The following is a 13,589-nucleotide window of genomic DNA, read 5'->3' on the forward strand; positions in this document are numbered from 1 at the left end:
GGACAACATCTGCAAAGAGTTTGTATGTTCTCTCTGTGTTTGCATGGGTTTCCTCCGGGCACTCCGGTTTCCTCCCACATTTCAAAGACATACTGATAGGTAATTTAGATTGTGAGCCCCATCGGGGACAGCGATGACAATGTGTGCAAACTGTAAAGCGCTGCGTAATATGTTAGCGCTATATAAAAATAAAGATTATTAAGAATAACTTGGACAAATTTGTGATATTCGCCATGATGTTCGTCCTTCGTAGTCGAAGATGACCATGACTTCAGGGTTAGAAGATAATTAGTAGTTATGGGTCCGGAGGTGGCTGATGAGTCCAATCCGGGCCCTGAAGGTTCGCCCACATACTTGACATAAGGAAGCAGATGTGGTCAGTACACCAGGTTCTACTTGTGCCTTGCAGACAGCACGCTTTCTTTTTGCGTCAAAGATTTTCCTATCTTCAGCTGCACGTGCTCCTGAGGTGATCCTGCCCTGCAAACCAGGATGATCCAGGGCAAGCTCTTCCCATTCATTGGTGTTGACTTCCAGGTTTTTAAGAGACACCTTAAGGCAGTCTTTATAGCGCTTCTTCTGTCCCCCAACTGCTCGCTTTCCTTGGTACAGTTCTCCGTACAGCAGTTGTTTCGGTAGTCGGCTGTTAGGCATTCTGATCAAGTGTCCAGCCCACCTGGTTTGGACTTTCAGCAGGAGAGTGTAAACGCTGCAGAACTGTTATGACCCCAATGGCAGAGGGTCTCAGGAATTAATACCAAGTCTGCAAACACAAAAAATCAGCTCATAGGGCAGTGGTAACTGGGCTGACCATATATCTAATCCTAGCACCACAAATAGCAGCAGCCGGGGAATGTGCCTACGTTGGTTCTAGACGTCTCGCGCCAGCCGGAGAACTAACTAACCCTAGAAGGGAAAAAGAAAGACCTTTCTTGCCTCCAGAGAAAAGACCCCAAAAGTTGGATACAAGCCCCCAACAAATAATAACGGTGAGGTAAGAGGAAAAGACAAACATAAGAATGAGCTAGGTATTTAGCAAAGAGAGGCCCACTAGCTAATAGCAGAATATAGTAAGATAACTTATATGGTCAGCAAAAACCCTATTAAAATATCCACGCTGGATATTCAAGAACGCCCGAACCGTCTAACGGCCGGGGGGAGAACACCAGCCCCCTAGAGCTTCCAGCAAGGTCAGAAATCACATTTAGTACAAGCTGGACAAAAATAGTAGCAAAGCAAGTAACTCAAAAAACAAAGAAGCAAGACTTAGCTTAATTTTGCAAGAGCCAGGACCAGCAGACAGGAGCAACAGAAGGATCTGATTACAACGATGCCAGGCACTGGACTAAGGATCCAGGAAGTTAATATAGCGACACCCCTGGACTAACGACCCAGGTGAGTGCCAAACAGAAAAAAGACAATCCCAGAGTCATACCACTAGTGACCACAAGAGGGAGCCAAAAAGTCTAATTCACAACAGTACCCCCCCTTAAGGAGGGGTCACCGAACCCTCACCAAGACCACCAGGGCGATCAGGATGAGCAGCGTGAAAGGCACGAACTAAATCGGCCGCATGCACATCAGAGGCAATCACCCAGGAATTATCCTCCTGACCATAGCCCTTCCACTTGACCAGATACTGAAGCCTCCGCCTGGAGAGACGAGAATCCAAGATCTTCTCCACCACGTACTCCAACTCGCCCTCAACCAACACCGGAGCAGGAGGCTCAACAGAAGGAACCACAGATACAACGTACCGCCGCAACAAAGACCTATGGAACACGTTGTGAATGGCAAACGACACAGGAAGATCCAAGCGAAAGGACACAGGATTAAGGATTTCCAATATCCTGTAAGGACCGATGAAGCGAGGCTTAAATTTAGGAGAGGAGACCTTCATAGGAACAAATCGAGAAGACAGCCACACCAAATCCCCAACACGAAGTCGGGGACCCACACCGCGGCGGCGGTTGGCAAAACGCTGAGCCTTCTCTTGTGACAACTTTAAGTTGTCCACCACATGATTCCAGATGTGCTGCAACCTATCCACCACAGAATCTACCCCAGGACAGTCAGAAGGCTCCACATGTCCCGAGGAAAAACGAGGATGGAAACCAGAGTTGCAGAAAAATGGCGAAACCAATGTAGCGGAACTAGCCCGATTATTAAGGGCAAACTCAGCCAACGGCAAGAAGGTCACCCAATCATCCTGATCCGCAGAAACAAAACACCTCAAATAAGCCTCCAGAGTCTGATTAGTTCGCTCCGTTTGTCCATTAGTCTGAGGATGAAAGGCAGACGAAAACGACAACTCAATGCCCATCCTAGCACAAAAGGATCGCCAGAACCTGGAAACAAACTGGGATCCTCTGTCAGACACAATATTCTCAGGAATGCCGTGTAAACGAACCACATTCTGAAAGAACACAGGCACCAGATCGGAAGAGGAAGGCAGCTTAGGCAAAGGTACCAAATGGACAGAAAAACGATCACATACCACCCAGATGACAGACATGCCCTGAGACACCGGGAGATCTGAAATGAAATCCATTGAAATGTGTGTCCAAGGCCTCTTCGGGACAGGCAAGGGCAAGAGCAACCCGCTGGCACGCGAACAGCAAGGCTTAGCTCGAGCACAAGTCCCACAGGACTGCACAAACGACCGCACATCCCATGACAAGGAAGGCCACCAAAAGGACCTAGCCACCAGATCTCTGGTGCCAAAAATTCCCGGATGCCCTGCCAACACCGAGGAATGAACCTCGGAAATGACCCTGCTGGTCCACTTATCAGGAACAAACAGTCTGTCAGGTGGACAAGAGTCAGGTCTACCAGCCTGAAATCTCTGCAACACACGTCGCAAATCTGGAGAAATGGCTGACAAGATAACTCCCGCTTTAAGAATACCAACTGGTTCTGCGACTCCCGGAGAGTCAGGCACAAAGCTCCTTGAAAGAGCATCAGCCTTCACATTCTTTGAACCTGGTAAATACGAGACCACAAAGTCAAAACGGGAGAAAAACAATGACCAGCGGGCCTGTCTAGGATTCAGGCGTTTAGCAGACTCGAGATACATCAAATTTTTGTGATCAGTCAAGACCACCACACGATGCTTAGCACCCTCGAGCCAATGACGCCACTCCTCAAATGCCCACTTCATGGCCAACAACTCCCGATTGCCAACATCATAATTCCGCTCAGCAGGCGAAAACTTTCTCGAGAAAAAGGCACAAGGTCTCATCACAGAGCAACCAGGGCCTCTCTGCGACAAAACGGCCCCTGCCCCAATCTCAGAAGCATCCACTTCAACCTGAAAGGGAAGTGAGACATCAGGCTGGCACAAAATAGGCGCCGAAGTAAACCGGCGCTTCAACTCCTGGAAAGCCTCCACGGCTGCAGGAGCCCAGTTAGCAACATCAGAACCTTTCTTGGTCATATCCGTCAAAGGTTTAGCAATGCTAGAAAAATTAGCAATAAAACGACGGTAGAAGTTAGCAAAACCCAAGAACTTCTGAAGACTCTTAACTGACGTGGGTTGAGTCCAATCATGAATAGCACGGACCTTGACTGGGTCCATCTCCACCGCAGAAGGGGAAAAAATAAACCCCAAAAAGGGAACCTTCTGTACTCCAAAGAGACACTTTGAGCCCTTAACAAATAAAGCATTCTCACGCAAAACCTGAAACACCATCCTGACCTGCTCTACATGCGAGTCCCAGTCATCAGAAAAAAACAGAATATCATCCAGATAAACGATCATAAATTTATCCAGATACTTCCGGAAAATATTATGCATAAAGGACTGAAACACTGAAGGAGCATTAGAGAGCCCAAAAGGCATCACCAAGTACTCAAAATGACCTTCGGGCGTATTAAACGCGGTTTTCCATTCATCTCCTCGCTTAATGCGCACAAGGTTGTACGCACCACGAAGATCTATCTTGGTGAACCACTTGGCACCTTTAATTCAGGCAAACAAGTCTGACAACAGAGGCAAAGGATACTGAAATTTAACAGTGATTTTATTCAAAAGCCGATAGTCAATACAAGGTCTCAAAGATCCGTCCTTCTTGGCCACAAAAAAGAATCCCGCACCAAGAGGGGAAGAGGAAGGACGGATATGCCCCTTCTCCAGAGATTCCTTGATATACGAACGCATTGCGGTATGCTCAGGTACAGACAGATTAAATAGTCTTCCCTTAGGAAATTTGCTACCTGGAATCAAATCTATGGCACAGTCACAGTCCCTATGAGGAGGCAGAACACTGGACCTGGACTCGCTGAACACATCCTGATAATCAGACAAATACTCAGGAACTTCCGAAGGAGTAGAGGAAGCAATAGACACCGGCGGAGAATCACCATGAATACCCTGACAGCCCCAACTTGACACAGACATTGCCTTCCAATCCAAGACTGGATTATGAGTCTGTAACCATGGCAAACCCAAAACGACCAAATCATGCATTTTATGCAGAACAAGAAAACGAATCACCTCCCGATGTTCAGGAGTCATGCACATGGTTACCTGTGTCCAAAACTGCGGTTTATTTTCCGCCAATGGCGTAGCATCAATACCCCTCAGAGGGATAGGATTAACCAACGGCTCAAGAACAAAACCACAGCGCTTGGCAAATGACAGATCCATAAGACTCAGGGCAGCACCTGAATCCACAAACGCCATAACAGGGTAAGAGGACAATGAGCAAATTAAAGTCACAGACAAAATAAATGTAGGTTGCAAATTACCAATGGCGACAGGACTAACAACCCTTGTTAGGCGTTTAGAGCATACTGATATAACATGTGTAGAATCACCACAGTAAAAACACAACCCATTCTGACGTCTATGATTTTTCCGTTCATTTCTAGTCTGAATTCTATCACATTGCATTAAGTCAGGTGTCTGTTCAGACAACACCACCAGAGGATTAGCAGTTTTGCGCTCCCGCAAACGCCAATCAATTTGAATAGCCAACGCCATGGAATCATTCAGACTTGTAGGAATGGAGAAACCCACCATCACATTCTTAATGGCTTCAGAAAGGCCATTTCTGAAATTTGCGGCCAGAGCACACTCATTCCACTGAGTAAGCACGGACCATTTCCGAAATTTTTGGCAATACACTTCAGCTTCATCCTGGCCCTGAGAAATAGCCAGCAAGGCTTTTTCTGCCTGAATTTCAAGATTGGGTTCCTCGTAAAGCAATCCGAGCGCCAGAAAAAACGCATCAATATTCGCCAATGCCGGATCTCCTGGCGCTAGCGAGAAAGCCCAATCCTGAGGGTCGCCCCGCAAGAAAGAGATAACAATTTTAACTTGCTGAGCTGAGTCTCCAGACGAACGGGGCCTCAGAGATAGAAACAATTTACAATTATTCCTGAAATTCCTAAACTTAAATCGATCTCCAGAGAACAGTTCAGGAATAGGTATTTTAGGTTCAGACATTGGACTACTGGTAACAAAATCTTGTATGCCCTGCACACGAGCAGCAAGCTGATCCACACTTGTAATCAAAGTCTGGACATTCATGTCTGCAGCAAGCATAAGCCACTCAGAGGTAAAGGGGAGGAAGAAAGAGAGGAAAAAAAAAAAAAAACTCAGAATTTCCTTTCTTATTATCCCACTTCTGCAATGCATTAAACATTCAATGTTGGCCTGGCATACTGTTATGACCCCAATGGCAGAGGGTCTCAGAAATAAATACTAAGTCTGCAAACACAAAAAACCAGCTCATAGGGCAGTGGTAACTGGGCTGACCGTATATCTAATCCTAGCACCACAAATAGCAGCAGCCGGGGAACGTGCCTACGTTGGTTCTAGACGTCTCGCGCCAGCCGGAGAACTAACTAACCCTAGAAGGGAAAAGATAGACCTTTCTTGCCTCCAGAGAAAAGACCCCAAAAGTTGGATACAAGCCCCCAACAAATAATAACGGTGAGGTAAGAAGAAAAGACAAACGTAAGAATTAACTAGGTATTTAGCAAAGAGAGGCCCACTGACTAACAGCAGAATATAGTAAGATGACTTATACGGTCAGCAAAAACCCTATCAAAATTTCCACGCTGGATATTCAAGAACCCCCGAACCGTCTAACGGCCCGGGGGGAGAATACCAGCCCCCTAGAGCTTCCAGCAAAATCAGGAATCACATTTAGTACAAGCTGGACAAAAAATAAGAGCAATTCAAATAACCAAAAGACAAGGAAGCAGGACTTAGCTTAATTTTGCAAGAACCCGGACCAGCAGACAGGAGCAAACAGAAAGAACTGATTACAACGATGCCAGGCACCAGACTGAGAATTCAGGAAGTTCATATAGCAACACCCCTGGACTAACGACCCAGGTGGGTGACAAACTGAGGAAAGACAATCCCAGAGTCATATCACTAGTGACCACAAGAGGGAGCCAAAAAAGTCTAATTCACAACAACTCCCCCAGCTACCCGGAAGGGCACCGTAGCCAAGCCTTCACCGCCGATGCTGATTTCCTGCAGGCCGGAATGGAGGAGTTGATCGACCAGCTGTCATGTCGGACGCTGTTCATACTAGGGCATTCGACAGACAGCGGTAATTCCGCTTTTGTCCACTATGCGCTCAGTGGCGTCAGCTAGATTTTATCTATCTGGTCCAGGGTTAATTTAGCTGGTGCTCGGATTGGAAGCTGGGCCACGCCCACTGCCTTTAAATAGTTCTTCTGAACATTGGGCGTCACCGATTATAGCTTCTGTCTTGTGCTTGGTTATCTCGGTCTGGAGTGGTGAGCTAGGAGTTGGAGTATCGTATCTGGTGGTGTATTTCCCTTTGTCTTATTTTCTCCTTCCTATATTTGCATTTGTTTTGCCCTGAGCATTTATAGTGTATTCCTGTGTGACTGCGGCGTGGTGCATATTTTCCGATATCCTTGTCTGTGCTAACTGTGGGTATTGGTGTATGGTCTCTTTACTGGGTGGTGGGTTGTGGTTTCAACCTAGGGTTGAAACAGGAGATAGGGTGGGGGTGGAGGCCCAAACATGCACACCATCAGTGTAAACTCTGGGAGAGGGTCAGTCAGGATTTCCCTAGTCTGAGGGAAATTGCAGGGGCCCGGGTTATTAGCTCTTGCCTACCTAGGCTTCCCGTGACACCAGCTCCTGCAAATGCGGGTAAACACCAAGGTCGCATACCGGACGACACCTGCAGAGTATTCCTCGATGCCAACACCGCTCCCTATGCCGCTACAGGAGCCGCTGCCAACACCGTCGCGGACGCCGCTGCCAGCAGAGCCAGCCGGCATCGAGGACACCGCTGCGGCAGGTAAGAAAGCCGACCCTGCCCCGGTGACCGAAGGACTGCTGATAGGCCCCGTAGCAGCGCCACCTGCTGCCCTAACTACGACTAACTCTGAACTGACAAGTCCTAATGCTACCACCACTGTGTGCATTATTGCCGCTACTGAACTTGCTACCAAAACTGACATTCGAATTCAGACCCCTGGTGACCTGGCCGCACCTGAGAGACGAACCACTGATACTGACACAGCATCGGATGAGGACACGGAATCGAAGCTTTCCCGGTCAGGAAGCGTCTGCTACCGACTGATGCCTTGCAACCTACAATGAGAATAAACCTCGGAACCACGAGTATGTAAATAGTTAACTGTTTGTTTGTCTGCTGTTTTGCTGCTAAAACCCGACTAGGGTTAGTTCTTAAAGGGATCCCTTTGTTGACCTGGGATCCCTGTTGTTTTATGTTTTTGCACAAGTTTTCCACGTTTATCAAAGACTGCCGAATCATGGACGGTGAATGATTCACAAACTGTTGTTGTATATAGTTTGCACCTTCTTAAAGGTGCCCCCTACTGGTTTTACAAAAAGAAGAGCTTTTTGAAGAGACTGTTCCTGGATACAGCGCAGAAGTTCTTGTTTACCACAGACTTGCAAATTGATAGTTTGCACTACCTCAAAGAGACATGAGATGTCCCTCTTAAAGGGAATGTTCATTGTTGCAATAAGCCGAAATACACCTTTTACACCTAATGAAGACAACGGAGGCAATTGTGGGAGAGGGGCGTCTCTAGGGTCCCTATAAAATAACTCCAGGCCTACCCCGTCATACGGGTGCGTCCTATCCATATCATCTGGGGGACGGAGAGAGAAAGAACAGAAACATACACAACAGTTGTGAGGACTATCCCGTGGTGCTCAGTAGGGAAGTACTACAACACCCAGGCGCTAGTAGGTAGGCTACTGATTTCCAGCTGCAAAGGGAACTCTGGATGTGCCTTCGGACCGGCCGGTCTCAGCCAGCCCTGTTAACAGTGCTCTGGATTGCGGATGCCGAAGCCTTCAGTAAAGAGGTAAAGAGACTGCAACCCTGTGTCCTCGTTATTTTCTGCGACCTACACCGTCATCTACATCATTAATTGGACGCCACTTAGCAGGGCCACGGACCGGGTCAGGCCATCATGACATCCCCAGAACCGAGAGAGAGACCCGGTACCGAGTACCCCGCTGCCCTGTGCTTGGGGGCGCTCCACTTATCTTTAATGTCATCCTGGTTAGTCATCGTGGGAGCATAGGCACTGATCAGAGTTGCGTGTTTCTTGTTTGTAAGTGGGAGCTGAAATGTCATCAGACGGTCGTTGATGCCCTCTGGAAGCCTGGTAAGTTTACGAACAAGATGAATTTTGATAGCAAATCCCACGCCTGCTTCTCGTTTTTTAGTGCTGCCTCGAATACTCCAGAAGAACGTATATCCACCACTATACTCTCTCAATTGACCCTTAGGCTACGTTCACATTTGCGTTGTGCGCCGCAGCGTCGGCGCCGCAGCGCACAACGCAAACAAAAACGCGGCAAAACGCACGCTAAAACGCTGCGTTTTGCGCCGCATGCGTCCTTTTTGGCCGAAAGTTGGACGCAAAAAAAATGCAACTTGAAGCGTTTCTTGCGTCCAACGCTTGCGGCCATGCGGCGCAAAACGCAGCACAACGCATGTCCATGCGCCCCCATGTTAAATATAGGGGCGCATGACGCATGCGGCGCCGCTGCGGCGCCCGACGCTGCGGCGCTGACCGCAAATGTGAACGTAGCCTTATCTGCCAGGCGTGTTTCGCTGAGAGCTGCTATATCAACCTTGTAACTAGCTCCCTAGCAACCAATGCCATTCTTCTCTCTGGCCTGTCTGCCTTAGTATTATCCAGCAGAGTTCTCACATTCCATGTGCCAAGGTTGAGCACCATCATTTTCTTTTTCTTTATTGTGTGTCGACCGCTGTATGGGAAACTCGCCAGCTGCGGTAGGCTGGCCAGGTGAAATGAAGCAGACTATGTTTTAGGCACCTTTTCTAGCCCTGTCCTCGATTGAGGTGAGCAGAGTGATCCTGAACAGGACTGCTCAGACACCCAGGAGGCTGCCAAACTCCACTCCTGCTTCTGTCCAGTGGGGAGCGTCCATATGGCCTGGGCCGCCTGCGTGCAGGTTCGTGACTACAGCTTCCAGTGACTCCACACCTGCTGCTTTGCCACTCTCCCATCGCCACAGGACTTTAGATACACAGTGGTTGAAGTCATGACTTGCGATATTTGCCATATGGAACATCGGACTGCCACAGTGGAGGGTGCTCAATCTTTCGATTTCTACATGTTTATTTTGCTACACTGCATTGTATTTTTGAATTGTTCTGTCTGTTAACTCTGCATAATCTTAAATAAAAATTAGAGTATGTGCACATGTAGGTGGGATGTCTGCGGATTTTTCCGCACCTGTTTTTGTAAATCCGCAGGTAAACCGCACTGCGGATTACCTGCGGATTACCTGCGTAATTACCGCGGATTTACCGCAGTTTTAGTGCGGATTCCACCTGCGGTTTTACACCTGCGGATTCCTATTATGGGACAGGTGTAAACTGCAGCAGAATCCACACAAAGAATTGACATGCTGCGGAATGTAAACCGCGGCGTTTCCGGGTGTTTTTTTCCACAGCATGTGCACTGCTGATTTTGTTTTCCATAGGTTTACATGGTACTGTAAACTCATGGAAAACAGCTGCAGATCCGCAGTGGTTTGACGCAGCAAAATCCGCAGCGTGTGCATATACCCTCACAGTTACAAAAAACTTGTTTTTCTTCTAATATTGTGGATTTTCTAGTTTATTTTGATATACTGAAGTGTGTATGAACAGTAGTCAAAGGGGACTGTACACATATTCAGTAAACTTTCAACCTGAATTTTCCTGGCAAATAATATACTCACCTACCACCGCTCTCTCCGGTGTCCAGCACTGGTCTTCTGCTCTTCTGAATAGCGTCACCGCTCTGCAGACTTGTCCAGGTCATGCTGCGCTCTGTGTGACCCAAAAGTGACTTTTACAGTGTAAGCCTATGGAGCATCAGAATGAGTCTGCATGTGTTCTCCTCATTTTTGCCTGGGTTTCCTCCCACAGTCCAAAAGATATACTGATAGGGAAATTGGAACATGAGCTCCTTTTGGGACAGTAGTGATAATGTCTGTAAAGTGCTGTGAAATTAATGGCGCTATTGGAGCGCCCCACTAGGACCTTGGGGTACTTGGGCCAGGTCCGGTGGTCATTAAAGGGGTGGTCACGGTGCCAGCGACCCGGTTTGTGGCCCTGGGCATCCAAGTAAAAGGGAAGGTCTTTAAAGGGGTTAGTTGAATAAAGAGTGTTCGTGACTAGGGTTGAGCGACTTTTGCTTTCTTAGGATCGAGTTGGGTTTTGTGAAACCCGACCTTCTCGAAAGTCGGATCGCGTGAAATCGGCCGATTCTACTGTAAAGTCGGGTTCCGGACCGGAACACGAAACCCAATGCAAGTCAATGTGGACTATATTTTTTTTTAATATTTTTTTTCTCTCTCTCTCTCTCTCTCTCTCTCTCTCTCTCTCTCTCTCTCCCCTCCGTGCAAAGCATATGTTGTGTTTGACTGCGGAAATCACTGCAGCCCAAACGGTAATGTGGCTCTATGACGCCGCAGAAACCAGACCGGAACCTATGTCATCACGCTGCCCACACTCCTTAATTGGCTGAAAAAATGGCAGGGAAGGCGTCATACAAAACGCGACTTTGGCGCCAAGATCGCCGACCACGTGGCCGATCCCACGCTGGAGTCGGGTCGGGTTTCACGAAACCCGACTTTGCCAAAAGTCGGCGACTTTTGAAAATGAACGATCCGTTTCGCTCAACCCTATTCGTGACGCCACCTGTTGTACTGCTTAAAGGAGTCCACTGGGAATGATGGTACTGCAGCAGGGATGGTATGGCTTCCCACAGGTGAAGCTGAATCCCCAGGGCTCCCAGTGTAATAGGCAAAGATGGTGTGGTGCCAGAAAGAATCAGAAGACACAAGGTTCCAGTCTCTTTACCTTTTACTGGTGGTTTTCGGCCACAGTCCAAGGTACCGGTAACAGGTGATGGTGAGGTCCGGTCGTTCTGGAAGCGATTATGGATCCCCCATTCAGGTGAGGTTGGAATCCTTCCTCCCTGCGCAAGGTGAGTCCCTTGCTGCCTATGGCTCCACACAAAGTCCTCTCTCTCTGTCCTAAGACAGTACCCGCATGGCAGGCAACGCAAGCCTTTTAACAGGTGTCTCTAATTATGACTCCGGGCTCTATATGTTGCTGTGCCTTCGGGTGTGGGTGCGGACAGATTATCTGAAATCTTCTGCCCTCTGGTTTCTGTTCTGGGGCATAAAGTCCCACACAGTCTCGGACTCCCAGAGGAATGTTCCTACGCTTCCGAGTGGAGAGAGCTCAATCGCAGCTCCCCTCCAGCTCTTTACTTCTCCTATGTTTCTTCTCCTCTCGCACGTCCTACAGACACAACTCCACTCTGGTCAGGAGCTGCAGCACTACATGGCTGCATGTCTCCAGCTCTCCTGCTCACTCCACTTTCCTCCAATAGACTGTCTCCTACCGACTACTCTAACTCCTCCTCCAAGCCAGAACATATATCTAGGGAAGCTCCCCTGAAACCCGATTCAGAGCTCCCCCTTCTGGCCTGGAATCAGAACATGTTGCATGTATGTGCTACATGTTAAAGGGATCCTCCTCGTTTCCAGGCATGGCATCACCCTCCCCGACAGGAAGGCAACACCACTGTAACAACTGGCTTCCTGGGGTGTTACACTGTATGAGCGAGTAAATAAAAGCAGCATATTGGTCAGACCACAGGGGGCCCTAGAGGTGAGGGGGCCCATTTCCAAAGAGGGGCTATATACTGTTGTTGCACAGGGTTGTTCTTCTGCCTGTGGCCCCCACTGAGTTTATGTGCATTGGAAAGTCAGTTGAGATGGCTGTCGGCCGAGTGATTGGTCGATGCATAGTTTGGCCAACAGCCTTCTAATGTTTTGTGGCCACCCTTAGGAGGTCTTAAGGAGCATTTTGTAGTGCCAGGTTATAATAAAGGTACTAAGAGAGAACATAAATGCACAAAAGCTGTGTATCTCAAGCATACTCAAGATATGGTTTTCATGATTGTCTTCCTTTCTGAGCTTTTCACTAATAACTCTGGTTGCGTCATTTATGCTATGCCATGCTAAAACAAATTATCTGACATTTGACATTAGGTTGTGTAACTTGGATTTAGATTTTTTTCTGTAATGCCTTAGTGTATATATAGATATATTAATTGTAAGGCTGCAGTAGCATCGTACACAGTGAAAAGACAGTGACCCACAAAGTTCAAACACAAAGTCTCTTAAATGTGTTTCCTCACAGCATTAAAGTCCAATTCACACACAAATGCATATAACTTCAGTGTTTATTATCAGTGTTCAGTTCACACCAGTTCATAGCAATACATATGATATGGCTTTAGATTTACAGTACCTAAACAGGCCAGACTTCCCTTGTCTAGTTTCCCTGGGTGACCGCACACCATATTACAGTGTCCATATACACAGCCTCATATGTTGCAGACACTACACATGCCAGCCCCCTCCGACTAGTTCCCGTGGGTGTCCTGCATCACTGTATCACAGTCTCTTACAGTCTCTTTACTCAAACAGCCGTACACAGCCCAGGATGTCATCCGGATAGCAGCCAGGCACCAAATCCACCTATTTGCAATCGTTACACATGCTAGTCCTCTTTCGGGCACAGGACATCCACCTCCAGGCCCAGGACTTTCCACATCCGACTCCTTCGGGCACAGGACATGAACCCCTGGGCACAGGACTGTCCACAACCGAGACTACTACCATGGATGACTTGCATCGCTGTATACGCTGCGGGTGCCAGGCTATTCAGCTGCCCTGGGTGCTGGCTCCGCTGGCCTGTGCCTCCATGCACTCAGCCAGCGCTCTGCAGGCCTCTGCTCTGCACACCAGCACACACCAGACTGAGGACGGGGTCACACTAGAGAGAAATATGGACGAGGGAGAGGCGCAAAAACAACGCATTGCACACGAACCAATGTTTCTCTATGGGGCAGCTTCCATCAGCCGTATATTTCTCGGCCTATTTTACGAGCTGAGAAAAATGCAGCATGCTGCGATTGTCAGCGTATTCCCATAAAAATACGCCAATGAAAGTCTATGGGGCGAGAAAAATATGGATTACACACAGACCACACATCTGCCTTGCGAGAAATAC

The sequence above is a fragment of the Ranitomeya variabilis genome, chromosome 3 (genome assembly GCF_051348905.1).
Source record: "Ranitomeya variabilis isolate aRanVar5 chromosome 3, aRanVar5.hap1, whole genome shotgun sequence".
In the NCBI taxonomy this organism is placed as follows: domain Eukaryota; kingdom Metazoa; phylum Chordata; class Amphibia; order Anura; family Dendrobatidae; genus Ranitomeya; species Ranitomeya variabilis.